At 40.3% G+C, this 18578-nt stretch overlaps 1 protein-coding gene across 5 annotated transcripts in view; it reads left to right on the top strand.

Annotated features, from left to right (window-relative positions):
- LOC138299897 (polymeric immunoglobulin receptor-like) overlaps positions 1–18578 on the top strand; it is a 232668-nt gene that overhangs the window by 29250 nt on the left and 184840 nt on the right. The gene's annotated exons all lie outside the window — the stretch shown is intronic.

Below are 18578 nucleotides of genomic sequence, written 5' to 3'. Positions count from 1 at the left end.
CCAGAGTTGATGGAACCATAGTTAGGCAAGGAAGAGTTCTCTCTGATGCCAGCCAAAGGGTACCACTTGGAAATCAGGACCCACTCCAGCAGAGGCCAGCAACAGGGCCCACTGGTCCATTTTCAGGTCCAGGCAGGTCGTGTTGCAGCAGGAGAGCTTGGCAGTTGAGTGGTGGCCTCTGAAGCTTGTTTTTCCCTGTATCAAGAGGTCAAAATAACCCTTGAAGTCCCTTTGGATAGCCTGGGATGAACACAAACACAAACACATCCAATATTACTTCTCAGACAACAAGGCATTCTGTCAAGCAGAATGGAAGTCATCTGGAAGCAGGGCAGCCATCCTTCCGCAACTTCCACAGGTCCAGGAGTGCTCTGAAAAGTGACTCTGGAGGTCTAATATCAATACATGGTACCAGCCTTTGAGTGTGATGGGGACAATCTATCCTAATGCCACATCTGGTTCTGGAAAGTTCTTCCCTTCCCCCGTAAAGGCTCCAAACTGTCCATGGATGAGAAAAAGCAAGTAAGCCCATGCCAGGAGGCAGCACCCTTTGCAGTGTAAGTGAAGCTGGGTACAACTCTTTCCCCAGTTGTCCTATCAGGAGGGCCCTCTCTTACTTACACCAACATCTTATTGTTCACTGTCTGTGCACATAACACATTTTTAATGGAGGAGCTACTAATAGACCCAGGTAGCTGTAAACTCCTGAAAGGTCTCAGAAGCTTTTGGACAGGAAAATGCCAACTTTCTAAAATTGGAATTTACAAAATTGTGATCTAAAAATCCAGCTTTACCATTGAATGGATTTTTACATTACAATTCATTTAGGTGTAAACAATATATCTCTATCTGCCCTCAACTTAAGTTAGCCCTTTTTAAATGCAATGCGGTGACCACGTTTTAGTCAAGAAAAGAGATAGGCCTCACAAAAAAATAACTTTAGGAGCTTTTCACTGTGAGGACATTTGCAACTTATTCACACATGTCCTTCTTTATTAATTCAATGCCCCATCCTAGGGCCTACCTTAGGGGCGATGTGTAAGTATTAAAAAGGAAGGTTTAGGCCTGGCAAAAAGTTTATTGTGCTAGGTCAAAATGACAATTTAAAACTGCACTACAGCCTGTAGTGGCAGGCCTGAGACATGCTTTAAAATGCTACTTTAGTGGGTCGCACAATGAGTCTTGTTGCCTACTAGTAGCTTTTAATTTACAGTTGCCTCTAGTACCTTTTAATTTACAGGACCATTTCCTAGGAACCTACAAGAAAATTATATGTATCAATCAGGTAGTAGTCAATTGTACCATGTTTTATGAAAAGAGTGCAAGCACTTAACCACAGGTTAGCAGGTACAAAGTACGTAGGCCCATAATTATACTTTTTAAGTGCTGCATTTGCGCTGCTTTTTGACACAAAAGCAGCGCAAACTTACAAAATACAATTGTATTTTGTAAGTTTGTGCTGCTTTTGCTTAAAAAAATGACGCAAATGCGGCACAAAAAAAGTATAAATATGGGCCATAGACTCTTAATTCCACCAAAAACAGGTTCAGCAGCAGAAGGCAAAAAGCGGAGGGTGACACTGAAAGAATAGCAAGTTAAAAAAATAAGCCTTAAGGATAGTGGTCAATCAATTTAGGTAGACCACTTAGCACAGTCTGTGATGATGTCTCAGGAACCTTGATGTCTTTGTAGCAGCATACCCTTCAGATTTTGACTCTGTTGTTTGGAGGTAAAGAGAGGTTTGCTGAAAGATGCTTTCCTGAATTCAATAGTTGCATTTTTTTAGATCAATCATTTAATGTTGTTGGAACAACTAAAGAAAATAGTAACACATACCAGCCAGTCAGAGGTATTTTTGGAGTTTGGTTCTAGTAGCAACTGCTGCATAGCAGATTTTGTTGAATTATGTGCCTTCTTCATTTTCACATTATTTGCTGATATTTAAACTCCTTTGGTCTAGCCACATAACATTTGGCTTTGAACATTATTAGTGTTTATTGTGGCAAAGTTATGTAGTTCAATCTTTATATTTATTAAACTGTGTAACATATGAGAGGGGTTAGAGGGGTGATATAGATGCTCCAAAGACTTAATTAGCTTTAATATAGACATATGGAAGCATTAGCTGTAATCATCTTCTAGCTACAGAAGAAATAAAACAAATCATATTAATGCAGCTTTACCTGAGTCCATTTTTGCAATATAAATATGCCTTCTGTAACATTTATGACCTAAAAATTGATCTGTGAAATTAATTATTGTGTAAATGTAGAATCAGATATGAGAACATTGGTGAACTTTCTTCTACCATCAACTCTTCAAAAAATGATCATTAATACACATGATTAAAGGAGAATAGCATGATAGAACTCTAGAACCAATTGCTTATGTATTTACTTTAATGGTAACAAATTTACTTTTATGTAAGCAATCAGTTCTAGCTAGAGAACATATAAGAAGAAAAAATGCTTATTCGCGAAAGTTGAGTTACAAATTTTTCATGGATCATAGGGCTCTGAAGTTATTCACATTTTAAAGATTTTATAACCTCCTTCTAGTGTAAACTTGTATTTTGATTTTCTGATAATGAACGGGGCTAAACTTTTATTTCAGTCACCCAAAATAATTAGCTTCTCATTACTCAAAAGAGTTACGTTCAATTTGATATTGTTCACAAATGCTAGGTTGCATTGTACAGGTCTGTAAATGGTTAGAACAGTTAAAAGAACTTTATATAAAGACATTTAATATTATTGATCTATCATTGTCATTCTTGACAAAAAATATGAGCAACATCTGAGGAAATAAGACATTACAAATTGTCTTTTCTTTTCTGAGATAATACAATAGGATTCTTTCAAAAAAGCTATAAAAGCATGCCTTTTAAATAAATGTGATAAGACCTTCTGCCTTTTAATGTGATATCTCAAGCCAGTAACATTCCATGCCACAACAATAAATACGACACTCAGTATTAGGTAAAAACTTGAAAATAATGGCATATGCTGCTGACAGGATACGAAACATCAATGAATATGTAGAGACCAGTAATGGTAGCATTATATAAATAACAGATAATAATAAAATAATTATGGGTTTAAACAAAAGAAATAAAAATGGAGATTCTGAAATTCATTTGAATGGAAAATATAAGAAAGAGAGAAAGAAGAACAATAAAGGGATAACACATGGAGTAAGGAAGAATGTAAATAGAGGAATCCATGGGAGACGTCTCCGATTTGAAAGAATACATAGAGATTTAAATGTCAGAAATGCTGACACCATGAAGAGAGCAATTCAATGAACAATATCAATATACCATTTAGCATTTCTTAAAAGCTCAAAAAAACTTGCATCAGTACATTATTCTTCAAAAACAACACAGCAATGCATCTAAAGCTTTCTTGCATATTTCTTGAGGTATTGTTTTTGCCAAGGCAATTGGCTTTTGGGGGTTGAAACATTTGAAGGCTCAGAGATTAGCTAATGAAAAAGTAAAATATTTGAAAAAGTTAAGACTTCTTCCTTTTCTGCACACTCAGGAAGGCCTTAAAGTCTCTATTTCTATTTTCCTTTTCTTGAACACGATTCTATGGAGATTAAATATCAGCTTCCAGTCAGATCACTGTAGTAGATACTTTCTGCATTTCACTTATTCTTTATTCATTTTATCAAATCCCTTTCTCCATGGCAACCCATCTATCATCTAATTGCTGAAGTTATTTGGTGTAACACCATAACGTCATTAAGAATTTTATCTAACACTGAATTTGAGAATACATTTATGGGTTGCACAGGGCCAGTGTTAATCCTTTTACATTTAGTACCAGTAGCACTATCTTTAAAGATTGAATTTTTTCCAAAGTGATACTCAGGGTACTCATTCTCTTTTTCTGTTCGTATGGTTGCTATTTATTTTGCCCAGCAAATTTTGTGCACAAATTAGCAGGTAAACATGTGTACAAATAACTAATGCAGGCATCCAGGACTTGATACTACCCAAAGTCTGGTACTGATCAATAAGTCACTAATGAAGCACCCTGTTGAAATGGCCACATTCATAATGTAAGGGCAAATGATCTCAGTATAAGAGACATTTTGAGCAGAATATGTGTTGGGATTGGAAAATCTAATGGATGATGTTGCAAATGTAGTGCAACATCATCCATATAACAGAACATTTTGTTGACCTAAAATGCCTAAGTATGCGAATCGTTTTATGTTGAAATACACTTGTTGTTTCTGTGTGGTTTTATAAGTGCAATTTCTCATTCACTCTGGAGGCTTTGCAATGAATGCTGACATAACATAACACAACTCTGCAAAGAAATGCAGGCCAATAGCCACCCTTAAACATTATCATTCAGGATGTCATTTATTCACATACATCTGTGGTACAGTTGCCTTCCTGCCAAAATATAAACTGGGTCCTTTATCTATTTAACCAAACCAAGCCAGCAGTGGCCTCTGAGCTTGGACGTGGGGGCTACGCCCACTGGTTGTAAATGATGATGGTAATCTCTATTGTCATCCATCTCCATTTACTAAAATATTGAATGTGCATCACTGCACAAAAGAGTGCTGACACTCCCTGACTCTTACTAACACAGGCGTTGGGCAGCCAGGCACAGTTTTCAGGCACATGCGCTATTGCACATTTGTCAGACAGTGTGCATTTTTTTTTTAAACAGGGGCTTCCCTCTTAACATCCCTGTCCTTCCATTGATAGGGGTCTCTAGGATCCACCCCTAAATGACGTACAGTATCATATTTTTTTCCAAGCTGCCTAGGTGCTTCAGCCCTCCTCCCTTTACTGCTTGACACTGCATGCCACTTATTGCTGCTTCACTCCCAATCTCCCTATCTTTCCTAGTCATCACAGGATGGGGAGGGGCCATCAGACATCATTAACCCCACACTATCCTTTGAATGCATGGGAAAAGGTGGGTTTACAGATTAAACTGTAGTCTGTGCTCAGTTGCTATAAAGAAGTGTGTGCGGCCTAAGTCAGTGAGTGGATGTTTGGAGCAGGAGATCCGGACGCTGAAGGGGCCTTAATCAGGGTCAGTTACATGACCTACAGGGGAAAAAGGGGCAGGACGGGTTTGCTTCCTGGCTGGCTTCAGGCCCCTATCACAGCTGCCCATATTAATGGATATAGGCAGCTGTCAGTTGTGCGAAGAGTTATGAGCTGTTGAGCCTTCTATAGTGCTTTTTTTAGTAATTTCATTTTGCTTTCCCTGTTCTTGCTTTTTGCGCTTGTTGACTGCTTCATTCTTACATCTCTTTTTAGGGTTGAGCCTGCATCGCATGCAATTGCGCAGGCGTATCGCTAGCGAGACGCTTTAGGTATTAGAAAAGGGCTCGGAGCCCCGTCAACGTCATGCCAGTGTCTTTCATTGGCAAGTTGGCTTGCCTGTTAGTATCCACTTCTTTTGATTAGTGGAAGGCACGCATACGTCATGCCTTTTCCGTGGTTAGCCCTCCTCGAGCGCAGCGACCAAATACAGAAAACATGCGAGGCTCGCTGGGGTTGTGGACTACTTTTTCTCTGTTTTCGGAGCGCGATCTCACTGGGCAGAAGTCGAGCGCTTCGTTAATTGCACTTTTGCTGGCTACGTTCATAATTGCACTTTGTGTGAACTGTACAGCGCAATCGCGCTGTTTTTTTCTTTTAATGAAGGAAAAATCCGGTTGGGAGTTTACAACTGTGAACAGCTGTAACTCCGACAAATGCGAGACACTAGTTTTTAATGTAAATGTGTTCCTTAAAAATATCATGGGCCCCCGGCATAGTCATTAAAGCAAAGTGTTCAACCCGTCCCCATGATGGCGCAGTGGAGAGATGTCTTAGAGGCAATATGTGTGAATGCAGAATATGTGCCTTTTGGTAGCGCTTCACTCCCATTTATATGCTACAGTAGCGCTTAGGTAAACTGTGTATCGTAATATTTATATAGCGCTTACAAGCGCTCTGCAGGGGCTGAAACGCTTGCCCGGATAAGCAGAATGCTAAACCCTGCCGGGTGCGTGGTTGGAGCTAAGCATCTTGTGTTTGCTTTTATGCTATGTGGGGTGTGTTTCCGTGTGGCATGTGATCCTGTTGCGGGATGCAGTGCTTAGCAGAGTGATGGATGAAGTGTGCGCTTTAGGCGTGCTGCTTATGGCCATCAGTAAGCTGAGGTCCCTTTATGGTATTTCTCAGTTTCATAGGCCACTCAGCGGGTCACTGCACTGTGCCGTCCAGTCAGAGATATTTGGCTGAAATGCTGTGGGCCGGAGCAGGCGTGGGATGGAGGTGTGGTCAGACATGGTTCCACACCTCCATTGTAAGGGTCTCGCGGTGTCAAGATGTCAAGAGGTGCTCACAGTGTGTGACACATACCTGGGACAGACTGTGGTGGTTACATTCGATTCCCCGTTGACGTAGTCAGATATTACTGCCTCTTCAGGCGGTGGTCGGTGGTGGTTCTGCAGACTGGTCCAGAACTGGGTGGTGGACAGGGCCTGCCACTGTTTGTCTTGTGTGAGTGCAAGGGAGTCGAGCGGTGTAATGGAATTACTATGCACCGGTTTGAAGTACGGTGGGCTGCGTGCTATGGTACCAGTGGGGGCCAGGAGGAGTAGGTATGAATTTACATAACTATATATTACCCAGGCCAGCCATTCATACCTTCCATGGACCAGGAAAGCTGTGGGAATGTTGTCTCTTTACTGGGAGGCTCTGTGCTTTGAACATGACTCCTCCAGCTGGAGGGAGCCTGTCAAGTGTGCAGGGGAGCATCGCGTGTCCTCTGGGTGCAGATGGAGAAGGGCTCTTGTGGCAGCATTCGGGATTGTATGTATGTTGTCTTTAATGGAGCAAGGGGTACCAGTGTATAGACCATTGACGTGGCTGAGCTCGGAGATTACAAGTGTGGGGACAGTTTGTAGCTTTTGTGGGTATCCAAGGTCCGAGCAAAGGTGTCACAGTGTTTGCACTGTGTGAAAGTTGCTCACTGTGACCTCGTTCACATGCAGCATCAAGGAAACATCTGGATACATCTAGGTTTGAACTGATGGATGCAGCCAACAACTTTGTTGTTTGTTCACTTTGCCGTGGTGTGCTCTATTCGCGTGGCAGACGTCTAGTCCTCTGTATGGTTTGAGCTGTGACATGCATCTGATAGCTCCAAGGGTTGTGTCTAACATGTAATGTAGGTGTTGAGTCGAATGTCATTTTAGGTCACTTTCAGCTGGGTCAGATTTGTGATGTAAAATCTGTTCTATGACTGTTGTGTGTTGAGTCATTCTGTGACGTGTTATCTCCATTTCAGTTTTCGCATATGTAACCCACATTGCACCCATGAGCCCCAAGTGCTCAAGATACTGCTATGATTTTTCGATACGTTTGAGAGGTGCCAGGTCTTACCTTCCAATTGGCCCAAAGATCTTTGACTTCGGCTCTCTAAAGCTAAAGGTGTTCTGGAGGCCTGTGTGTTGTGTCTCTCCCAACCCCACCAGCCACACTCAGTACAAAGCCCATTATTATTATTTGATTTTTAGTAATATTACTATAAATGTTTTGTACAGTGAGGCGGTCTAGATGCTTCTGTAATTCACTTTATGTATACACATCCCTTATTTTATTTTCAATGTTTACTTTACACTAACGCGCTCTGCATCTGCCCTGGTGCATACAGCACTACATAAAGAAAAGAAACACCAGAGCAAATCAATAACTTTGAAATCAATACCACTACCTACTGCTAACAGTCCAGGAATAAATTCCTGTTGGTATATTTGGCAGCGCTGCTGAAAAATTGACCTGTTGTAAGAATTACGGGCTTTTAACCACGCCCACCCGATGCCCATCACTTTCAGTTGTTCATGGGCTTGCCTTTCAAAAATCCTTTGTTATCATTGGTTAATGCTTTACATTTGTCCCTCCTTGGGGTGGATTTGTTACCGCCTTGCAGACTGCCCCTGTTACATGGATAATTACACGTTTTCTGATACGTTTGACTGCGAGCGAACTTCTTTTTCATTTTGAGTATCTCCTTCACGCTCATGCTCATGGCGGCCGTGGCGCTTTGAATCAGCTTGCTTATGTCAAATGTTTTACTTTTCATTTTCAATTTAAGTGGCAAGAAAAGTCCAGTTAGGAATTTACAACACTAACAGCTCTAACTCAAGCAAACACGAGACCCATTGCATTGCAAATGCTTGTTTCTCTCTTGCCTTAATTTTTACCCTTTCTCTCCATTTCCTGTTTCTCCGTTAGCATGTTCATTCTCGTTGTTTCATGCCAATTTGCGATTTTTCTTTTTCTCATTTGATCTGTCCTCTCTTCAACTTTCCTCATTATACTATTCTGCTGGTGCCTTGAAATTACTACACAGTTTACCTCTCTCAAATTCTCTTTTTTTTTTAGGCTTTAATTTCTTTCTTTTTTATGTCTCCTCCTTGTGTTATTTTTTATTTATTTGCTTGTTGAGGGGGTTGTCCATAAACTGTGCTGTTCTGCTGCCTGTGGCAGCAGGGCATCATTTGTGCTGGCTTGTAGAAAGGGCACAGAATTTTAAGTTCACTACATAGCGGATTGTATTAGCTCCTGTGATGGGCACATAAGCTGAGCAGTAGAGCTTAAAATGTGTAGTTTTATAGCAACGGACACAGTAAGTGTATTTACCTTTAACCTTACTTAATGAGGTCTTGCAGTAGAGTACCTGTGACTCTCTGGCCACTGTTCTTGAAGTAGAACATGGGTGGGTACCCCAGATCTCTGTGCAGGTATTGAGGTATCAGGGACCTCCTGATTTGACTTAGTGAAGCAGTCGGAATCTGCTGCCTAGGATCACACAATTTGGTTAAGTGTGGATGCCAGGATTGGTTTTCTGGTGTCACACTGAGCAGGTAAGCAACTAGATGGATATTTCTCTTCCTGCCCTATTTTACACTGAAAGTTAATTCTTTTGTCTCCCTTTCGTGTCACATCAGAATAGAGCATGGGCAGCAGGCAGGTGCCACATGAAGCATGAGTCATTTTTTGCTTGAGTCCAAAAGGATCTCAAACTTAGCCAGAACCAGGCAGTTGGCTTGAGCTTTCAATGGCTTGCCCACCTGTACCACTAAAATTTGGAGATTGAAACATTAGAAATTCTGTGCAACATTTTTAAAGCTTTTCTGTTTGGTTAATTTATTATAGAAATTGTGCTGGAAATGCACCATTTTACACCACTTTTTTAAAACGTTCTCAGGGGAGAAACCTCTGAAGTGATCCTAAAAAATATCCAGCTTGCTTGCATGTGCCCAAAAGTTCATTTATTGCTGTTACTCCCCTCTAGTTTCAAATTCCACCAGCTGCCATTGCCCGAGGAAGTTGTGGGCCAATTTCTAATGACCTGTCATAATTATGAAAGTGCCAAAACGAGTACTATGAAGTGATTGCTGTGGAAGAGTGTATGGCAGTGATAAGAAAAAAAAACAATCTGTTTATATGATATAAACCCTCATTTTGAGTTTGGCGGGCAGTGAATGACACCCGCCAAACTCTTTTGGATGGAAAACCGCCACTCTGGTTTTCCACCCGTCGGCCCAATTAAGAGTTTTCTGCTGGGCCAGCAGGCATTTCCGCCCACTGGCCCAGCAGAATACTCACCACAACATTGATGTCGGCTCATAATAGAGCTGGCGGCAATTTTGTGGTGCATTGGTTGGACAGCACCTGTCGCGCTTTTCACTGCCTGTAATTCGGGCAGTGAAGAGCGTGATGCGGCCACCCATGTGGGCCCTTGCACTGCCCGTGCCAAGTGCATGGGCAGTGCAGGGGCCCCCATGGGGCCCCCAGCACCCCCTTTCTGCCAGCCTTTGCATGGCGGTGGGACTTTGCAAAGGCTGGCAGAAACACAGGTCATAATCTGAAGGGCAGCGCTGCCCTGGTGGATTGAGACCGCTGGCATTGACACAGTCATAATATGGTGGTCGGACCGCCCCTGTCGGCGGCAGTCCGTGCGTCACTGCGAGTCTGGCAGTCCATGGACAGCCAGGCTTGTAATGAGTCCCTAAGTGTTGGAGATCTGTTTCGCACACACATGGAAAACCTTTCTGTTGCAAACAGTGGGACTGCCCTACCATTGTTATGGTCTGTTTAGACAGTGCAGCTGTTGCCAGACAATTATGTGAGAATCACCTGGAGAAAGGCTTTGGGTCCTCCCAAACCTTGGGAATGAGGAGTACATGTCTTGAGCTGACAGATGCTCTGTGCTTCCACAAAAAAGTGCTTGCCCACCACACAGCTCTGTTCATTTTGTTTATTTATCCAGCTGTCTGGGCTTTAATTGTTAGGGGCAAACACATGACAGTGTAATGCTGTTAAAGTGTCTCAGAGTTCTAGACAATTTATGGTGTTTTTTTCTCTGGCAGCAGAACAGATGGAAAGAGGGCAGTCATCAACCTACATGGATATTTAGGTCTGGCCTGACAGTACAACTATTACCTGATGTTATATGATCAATAAGAAAGAGCTTCCAGAGTCCTCCCGAGAGAGGGGCTAGGGCTCCACTCACACATTGGTCTCCCTAAGAAAAGGATTTGATTGGGCCAAGTTTGTTTGCTTCCATCAAAATGACTGCATATATTGCACATTAAGGCCTGTGGCAAATTTGATTCTCAATGCAACAGGACTGGGTTAGGAATGGTGAGAAGCCAAAGATCAGGGCTACAGGCCTGGTCTGAGTATTATGAAGTGTTATGATGAAGGCCCTCAGCCTGATGTATTTATTATTCATGCATGTGTTAACTCTGATGGACATTTAGGTGTGAATTGTTATTACTCTGTATTAAAGCCTACCCTGCAGATATATAATTTGCTGAATGGAATCTCACATATTTTCTGTGGTAGGCAAGGGTTTGGATATTTTCCACCCACTCTGACAAACCTAGGGGGAGGGTTCACTGTGTTGATTACAGTTAGGCCCTGTTGAGAGGAGTTATATATTATTTTGCAAGCTATATTTTTCTAACTATTTGTCATTTTAAAACTGGCTGCATGCTGTTTGACAGATTATTTGCTCATGAATAGGCCAGTGTTGGTTAAAGTGCTAAGCAGAGTTAAAGAGTAAAGACTTCATCAGTACATTGGGATAGGCATGCCCGATTTCATACATGTGTTCTGTTTATTATGAAATGTTATGACAAAGCCAGTAGGCCTGATCTATGTATTGTGAAAAGCATATGTTAAAGACAATAGGCTTTTAAGGATGGATTGTTATTACACTGCTAAAACCTATAGGCAGGTACTTTGTTACATGGAATTTCACAGTTTGTTGTAGCAGGCAACAGTTTGACGTAGAAGATATGTACTGTAATAATAATTATCAGTCTGTCTTGGGAGAGCGAGCATTTTGCTTAGCCAACTGTAATTTTGTACCTTTGTACTTTTATCATTGTATGTCTGATGATTGCCCTGTGGAAAGCTTATGCTCAGTATAATGACTTACACTGGTTATGGTGGCAAGCAAATGATAAAGAAAATAAGACCTGTTGGTTATTATGAAACATTACAATAACAGCAGTAGGCCTGCAATATTGATTGTGAAAAGCATTTGATAAAGTGGATAGGATAAGGGTGGATTGTTATTACTCTGAATTAAAGACTACAGAAAGGTTGTTTCTTGTATGGAACCTCATGGATTTCCTTAGTAGGCAAGGGTTTTGGTGTTGGTTACCCCCTCTTACAAACCATAAGTATAGAATATTTGTTAGAAAATAAACACATTTTCTTTGATAACTGGAATTTTGTACACAGTTGCAATTTTGTGACTGAAGGTCATATGGTTGCATTGTGGGAAACGTCATGCTCAGTACAGTATGCCAGATATGGTTCTGGTGCCAAGCCCATAATAAAAGCTATAGGCTTGAATTGTGTGCAGGAAAGTGCTATGCCCAATGCCATAGCTCTGACATGTGTATTATGAAAAAGTATTACATTCATTGTGAAGTGTATTGTGAAGAGCATATGGTAAAGCAGGACATATAATGGTGTTTAGTGACATGTAATTTCCCAGTCACCCACACTGAGAAATCCTGGAACTAGATTCTGTGATGTTTCCTATTAGGCCCCGTTGAGAGGGGCTGTATATCATAATTTGGTATATATATTCGCAATTATATAAATGTATGCCTGATAGTTGCTAGCTTCTGCACACTTCTGTATACCTGACTTTTATTTAAGGCACGATTTAGAGTTTGGCGGAGTGGGTTATTCCGTCACAAATGTGATGGATATCCTGTCCACCATATTACAATCCCATTATAGCATATGGAGGTCATAATACAGCGGACGGGATATCCATCACGTTTGTGACAAAGTCTAAATCAGACCCTTAGTGTTAAGGCATTGGTGAAGGGTAGAGTCCTTGTCAGTTCACCGGGAAAAGTTATGTCAGATTCATTAGGTGTGATCTATGTATAATGAAATGTTGTGAGAAAGCAAGTGGCCTTACTTATTGTGAAAAGTATGTGTTAAAGGCAAACAGGTGTTGAGGGTAACTTGTTATTACACTGTGCTAAAGCCTGTAGGCATGTCTCTTTGTTACATTGAGTTTTGCATATTACTGTAGTAGGCAAGGACTGGTGACCCACCTGAACCAACAATGGGGATAGACAATTTGCACTTTGGTAATCCTTATAGGCTCTATTAGTACGAATTCTGTATTGTTTTGACAAATATATTTTAAACATATTTGTAATTTTATTATGCCATACTTGATGTTTTCTGTGTGGAAAGGCCTATGAACCAACACAGTAGGTGTGAGTTGCATGTGGTGACACACCTATAACAGCAGGTATAGGCTTAATTGTTTATAATGAAAATTTATGATAAAGTCAGTAGGCCTGATTATTAATTGTGAAAAGAGCGCACATTAGAGTCAATAGGCATTTAAGGTTTGATTGTCATTAGTCTCTATTAAAGCTTACAGATAGGTAGACAGTAAGAAACTCAGCAGGTTAGACAAAAAGAATCTCACAATCAATAGAAACAAGATCAGTACCTCCACAGCACAAAATCAATTTACATTAAAGCAGACGTTTGCCAAGCAGCATTCGACTTTTGATTAGTGCACTTATTCCAATGCACTAAAGAGTAAATAACACCAACTTAAATTAAACACACAAACTCTGACATAGGAAAACCTCTCAAAATGAATCATCAGTGTAAACCCAGCGCCTTGCAAAAAGCACTATTTTCTGCTGACAACAAAATACATCTCAAGATCTTAGATTACTACAAATCCGATTACCAAGTCAACCAAATAAAACCCAAAACGTCTTCAACACAAATCACAAATAAGACAAGTACATCAAAATCACAGTTACCAAACCACCAATTAAAAGAAGAAGCAAAATTGTATACCCAGATAACTCATATGCTGTGAAAGGTTGATCACATCACACAAAACCACAATAACTGACTACATCAAATCACTCTCAATTACAAAAATAATTCAGCCTATTCATACTTACAATCCTCTATGCTCAGGAACACTACAGCAAGTCAGGGTCTCAGCAAACAATCCACAAGGAAAAACCACCATGGAAAGTCCACTGTAGTCTCACTATAGACTGGACATAAAAAGTGAATCTATCAGCAGAGAGGACATATGCTCTTATCTCACACCATCCCCTGCTATCAAAATGTTGTGGTTGTGAAACCCCTAAATATTTACACCCCAAAAGTCACCATAATACCACAACCACATGTGGATGCACCAAGGGCAGTGTTAGTCCTAAACTTCATGAGGCAATGTATCCCAAGAAATGGCCCAACTCAGCATCTCAAACATTCAATTAAGTAAGAACAGACTCAGTAAGTGAGTTCTATGGCAGTAATAGAAATTTGAAAGGATTTACTATGCACATTCAAAAGGTACATCACAGGAATTATGAGGTGCAGCCTAATTAGGAATTAATGCCATGAAGGCTCTCAGTAATGGCACAACACAGAAATATGAGCAAAATAAAGAAATAGCTTATGTGTCAATGGGTAGCAAAATCAATGAGAAATTGGGCTCCTTCCCTCTTAGCGTCTGAAAGTCTTCTGGATCACCCCCACAATCTGGGGTTTCTATACAGTTTTCTTGTATAGGAAAGCATTAGTTTCCTAGGGAATGGATTGAACTGAAGCAGAAGTAAAGGGAATGGGACTAGTTACTTAATATGCCCATTCTAAAGCCTGAGGGCCTGATTTAGAGTTTGGCAGGGGGGGTTACTCTGTCACAAATGTGACGGATATCCTGTCCGTTGTATCACAATCCCATAATAGCCTATGGAGATCATAATATATAGGACAGGATATCCGTCACATTTGTGATCGAGTAACCCATACGTCAAACTCTAAATCAGGCCCTCAGTGAAAAGACCAAAGATTAAAGAGATATAAAAAATATAGAGAAAAGTGGAATAAAACACTTACCACTTACATGAAAAATATAGAAGCATGAAAGAAAGTAAAAATGCCCAGTACTGATTCAGAATCAAAGAAAGTGGCAAAATTTCCTTTCAGAAGTGCATGCGGGGAGTTATGTGCATGTGCCTTGGAGTAGGGGAGATCTTTATGCCTTTATGACAAATTTTCAAAGCTGAGAGAGGAACCTGACACGTGGTATAAAAAGGTTCATAAACTGCTCACAATTTAAAAAATGCTTAGGTTTGATTTGGAAATATCATTTTAGATTGTTGTTTCTAATGTTTTATGAGTGGAGTGTAAGGTTACTGTTGCTTGTCTGATAGAGGAAGCAGCCAGAGATGCACCTAGTAATGCACCATCAGAGTTTGTTGCTGACATATATAGAGCAGTGATAGAGCATTTGAAAAAGAAAGTACCAGAGAGGGAAATAAACTGGGCAAAAAGAATGAGAGCTACACAAGGGCCAAATGAGTCAGTACATGCTTATTAAGAGGTGCTTATGCATATTTATAGCAAGCGCACTGAACTCAAAGAGACTGAGAAGGAAGTGGTTACTCAATATGTATCAGCTTTAATTTTGGGTCTGGGCCCAGAGCTTTGTTCTCATATTTATCAGAGTGTGAGGTGCTGGCAGACCAAAAGCTTTGATGAAATATTTAAATATGTCAAGTATTCAAGTGGGTGGTTTGGCGTGAAGAAGAAAAAGATTACAGAGTAGTTGATGTGTTCGCAGATGAAGCAGATTCAAAAGAACAACAGAAACCAGAAGATGGGTTCTGACTCAGGTTTTGTACATCCTGAACATTTTCAAACAAATGGGATGCAGAGCATGCAAGGTGTCAGAATGGGAAATGAGATGGTGCAGCCAGGGCCATGGTACAGGTAATGCAAATAATTCTGGACTGAATACAAACATTAGTTTGCTGAAGAAGAGCACTACTTGTTACCGCTGTTGTATACTCAGGCACTGGAAACACAAGTGTAAGCAGAATCCAGATTGAATCCAGGAATATTTTGTTTCCTAGATGCAGAAAAATGCAAATCAGATGGAGATATAATTAGCTGCCCCAGCCTAGCCAGCTCCTAGGCAGAATGTGCAGAATCAAGCGTAGTTCCATATGAATATGCCTGTAACCCCAGTGGTGCAGCAAAATATGAAAAATAAAATGCTATATAAAGAACAAATTGATTCTGAGTAATGATTTTCCTTAGTCTTCAACAAAAACTAATTCCCTTGACGGTGCCTGAGGAGGAGGAGGGTGGCATGCTTGGTGCAGTCCTGGAGGGTGGTACCACATTCTGCTGTATTATTGGTTTAGATTTCTGCAGGTGCAGAAGGGCATTCAGTCATTGACTTATGTACTCCATTCCTCTGCATGAAGATGGACAATTTTATTTTTTTGCCTTCCAATTACAAAATAAAGTCCTCAATTGGTGTTCAATGCCACAGGGCCATACTGAAAGTCCCTCAATGTTTAGTCAGAGCCTAAAGGAATATGTGGAGAATCTACAATAGCCATGTAACACAGTTCTAGTTCAGTATATTGACGATTTGCTTGTAACGTCAAAGACAAAAGAAGACTATAAACTAGATACCATTGTGTTTTTAATCATCTTGTTAACAATAGTCACAAAATTGCAGTACTGTGATATACTTGGGTAATGTCATTAAAAAGGGTTCCAGAAAATTCTCAAAATAAGGTAATTCTACAATCCTGATGATGAATCCATTGACCATCCAAAGGTAAGTAATTCATGAGAATAGTTGGCAACTGTAGTCAGTGGATTCTGATATTTTTCCTCACTCTGAAACTTTTAATAAGGTTAGCTGGTTTTAATAAGGATCTGGTATCATTTAATCATGAATGCTTGAAGGTCTTCTGAGATTTAAGAGACAATTCATGTAGAGCACCTGCTCTTTGAATGCCTGATTATGACAAAGAGTAATTTATCTTTTGGCATTATACAGGTGGGTGCTCATTAGCCATTTTGACTCAAACACATGGAGGATCATGGGGTCTTTAGCATATTTTTTGCTGTGTTAGATCCAGTATCTAAAGCTCTTACTGGTGGCCTGAAAGTGGTTGCAGCTGTTTGTATTGCAATTGAACAACATTAGGAAATTGCTATGGGGCATATACTTTTTGTGTTTGGTTCTCATTCAGATTTCATTGTGTTGACATGTACTAGAACTCAGCATATGATGAACAGCCTTCTTACAATGTATGAGAAAATCATACTTGCGGCTATAAACATGTAATTAGTATATGTAATTCTTTGAACCACACAATGCTGCAACCGGTCTCAGCAATGAAGTCAATGATAATAATAATATTCATGATGATGATGATGATGATGAACCAGGACATGATTGTTTAAATATTATTGAATTATGCACCAAAACAAGGCCAGGTATTAGAGACAGCCCTCTTGCAATGGCTCATCTGGATTTGTCGATGGTTCTTGTTTAATAGACCAACCGGGAGCATTAAACTTCGGAAATTTCTGAAGCATCATATCCATCTAATTGCAGCACGAATGGCAGAGGTGATTGCATTGACAAGAGCTTGTTGCCCTGCAGATAAATTGAAAGCCACCGATAAACAGTTTTGGAGTGGTGCATGACTTTAGTTAACTGTGGTCACAACGGGGTTTTATGACATCCTCTGAAAGCCCCATCAAGAATAGTTCCTATATTCTTGAGCTTTTGAAAGTAATACAACACCAAAAATAAATTAATTGTATAGCTCATAAGGCTGGTGGTTATATTGTTACAATGGGAAACAAATATTCTGATCAAGTGGCAAAGTATTGTACACATAAAAATGCAACTGTGAGATTGAATGAGCAATTCATCGTTCAAGAATCAGAGCAAAATGAAAACAATACAAGTTGTTCTGAAACTGCAAACGATCTAAATTGAGACCAGGTTACAAAAACAGACCATATGGAGTGAATTGAGAGTACACCAGGAGGATATACTAGAGAATGAGAGACAGAAGTGCGAACAGACAGGTTGCAAAAGAAGCTCCCACAATTTTTGGGTTACTCCTGATCATAAATATGTTCTTCCTGATAGTATTCTATGTTCAATGGCCTGCTATATGTATGGCCAAACCCATGTAGGAAGGAACTCAGTGCCCAGGACTTATGTCAAATATGTGTTTGTCAGAGAATCAGAGAGAAAGGACCATTGTTGTTATGAATCATATTAGCAAAGCAGAGGGCCCATTTACCAGACTGCAAGCACACTTTATTGAGATGCCTATTTACAATGGGTTTATACATGTCTTTGTAATAGTCTGCTTGTTCTCTTAATGAGTTGAAGCCTGTCCAATGTGGAGATAAGATATCATGACCGTTGCCTAACATTTGTTAAAGGAATTAATACCATGGTTTGGCTTGCCAATTTTTATTGAGACAGATTGTAGAACTCATTAAAAAAAAATAACAATTTGATTTGTACAGCTTTTCAGATTGGACAGAGGTCCCATATTGTCCTCAATCATTTGGCATTGTACAGAAGATGAATGAGACCATAAAAAATAAACTTGTTAAAGTGTGTGCATTCACTAATCTGAAATGACCAGATGCTCTTCCTCTTGTTCTAATGAGATTTAGAGGTACCCCAGATGAACAGAATAGACTCTTGCACCATGAACTGCTAAAGGGCAGAACTATGTGGATTGTGTTCTTAACCTCAGCAACTCTTGTTTTAATTGCTGATGCTATTATATTAGATGACTGCAAAGGTCTGCCTGATGCAGTGAAATCTATCTTTCCTAAGGTGAATTTGGCAACAAAGCCAATAACAGAAATTCAGTGCCATCCACTGCAACCTGGAGACTGTGTCCTGATTAAAAAGTATGTACAGAAAAGCTGTCTTTAGATTAGACAGAAAGGCCCACACTAAATCGCGCCAAAACATGGAACACTCTTCCAACCCACCTTCGCCAGACCAAAGACCTCCTTACCTTCAGGAAACTTCTCAAGACCTGGCTGTTTGAGCAGTAGCAGCACCTCCTCCCCCTTCTCCCCCCTACCCTCCTCAGCGCCCTGATACCCTCACGGGTGAGTAGTGCGCTTTACAAATTTCTGATTGATTGATTGGTTGATTGAAAAGATGCTT

Source organism: Pleurodeles waltl, chromosome 6 (assembly GCF_031143425.1).
Source record: "Pleurodeles waltl isolate 20211129_DDA chromosome 6, aPleWal1.hap1.20221129, whole genome shotgun sequence".
Lineage (NCBI taxonomy): Eukaryota > Metazoa > Chordata > Amphibia > Caudata > Salamandridae > Pleurodeles > Pleurodeles waltl.
This window is presented reverse-complemented; position numbering and strand designations above follow the sequence as displayed.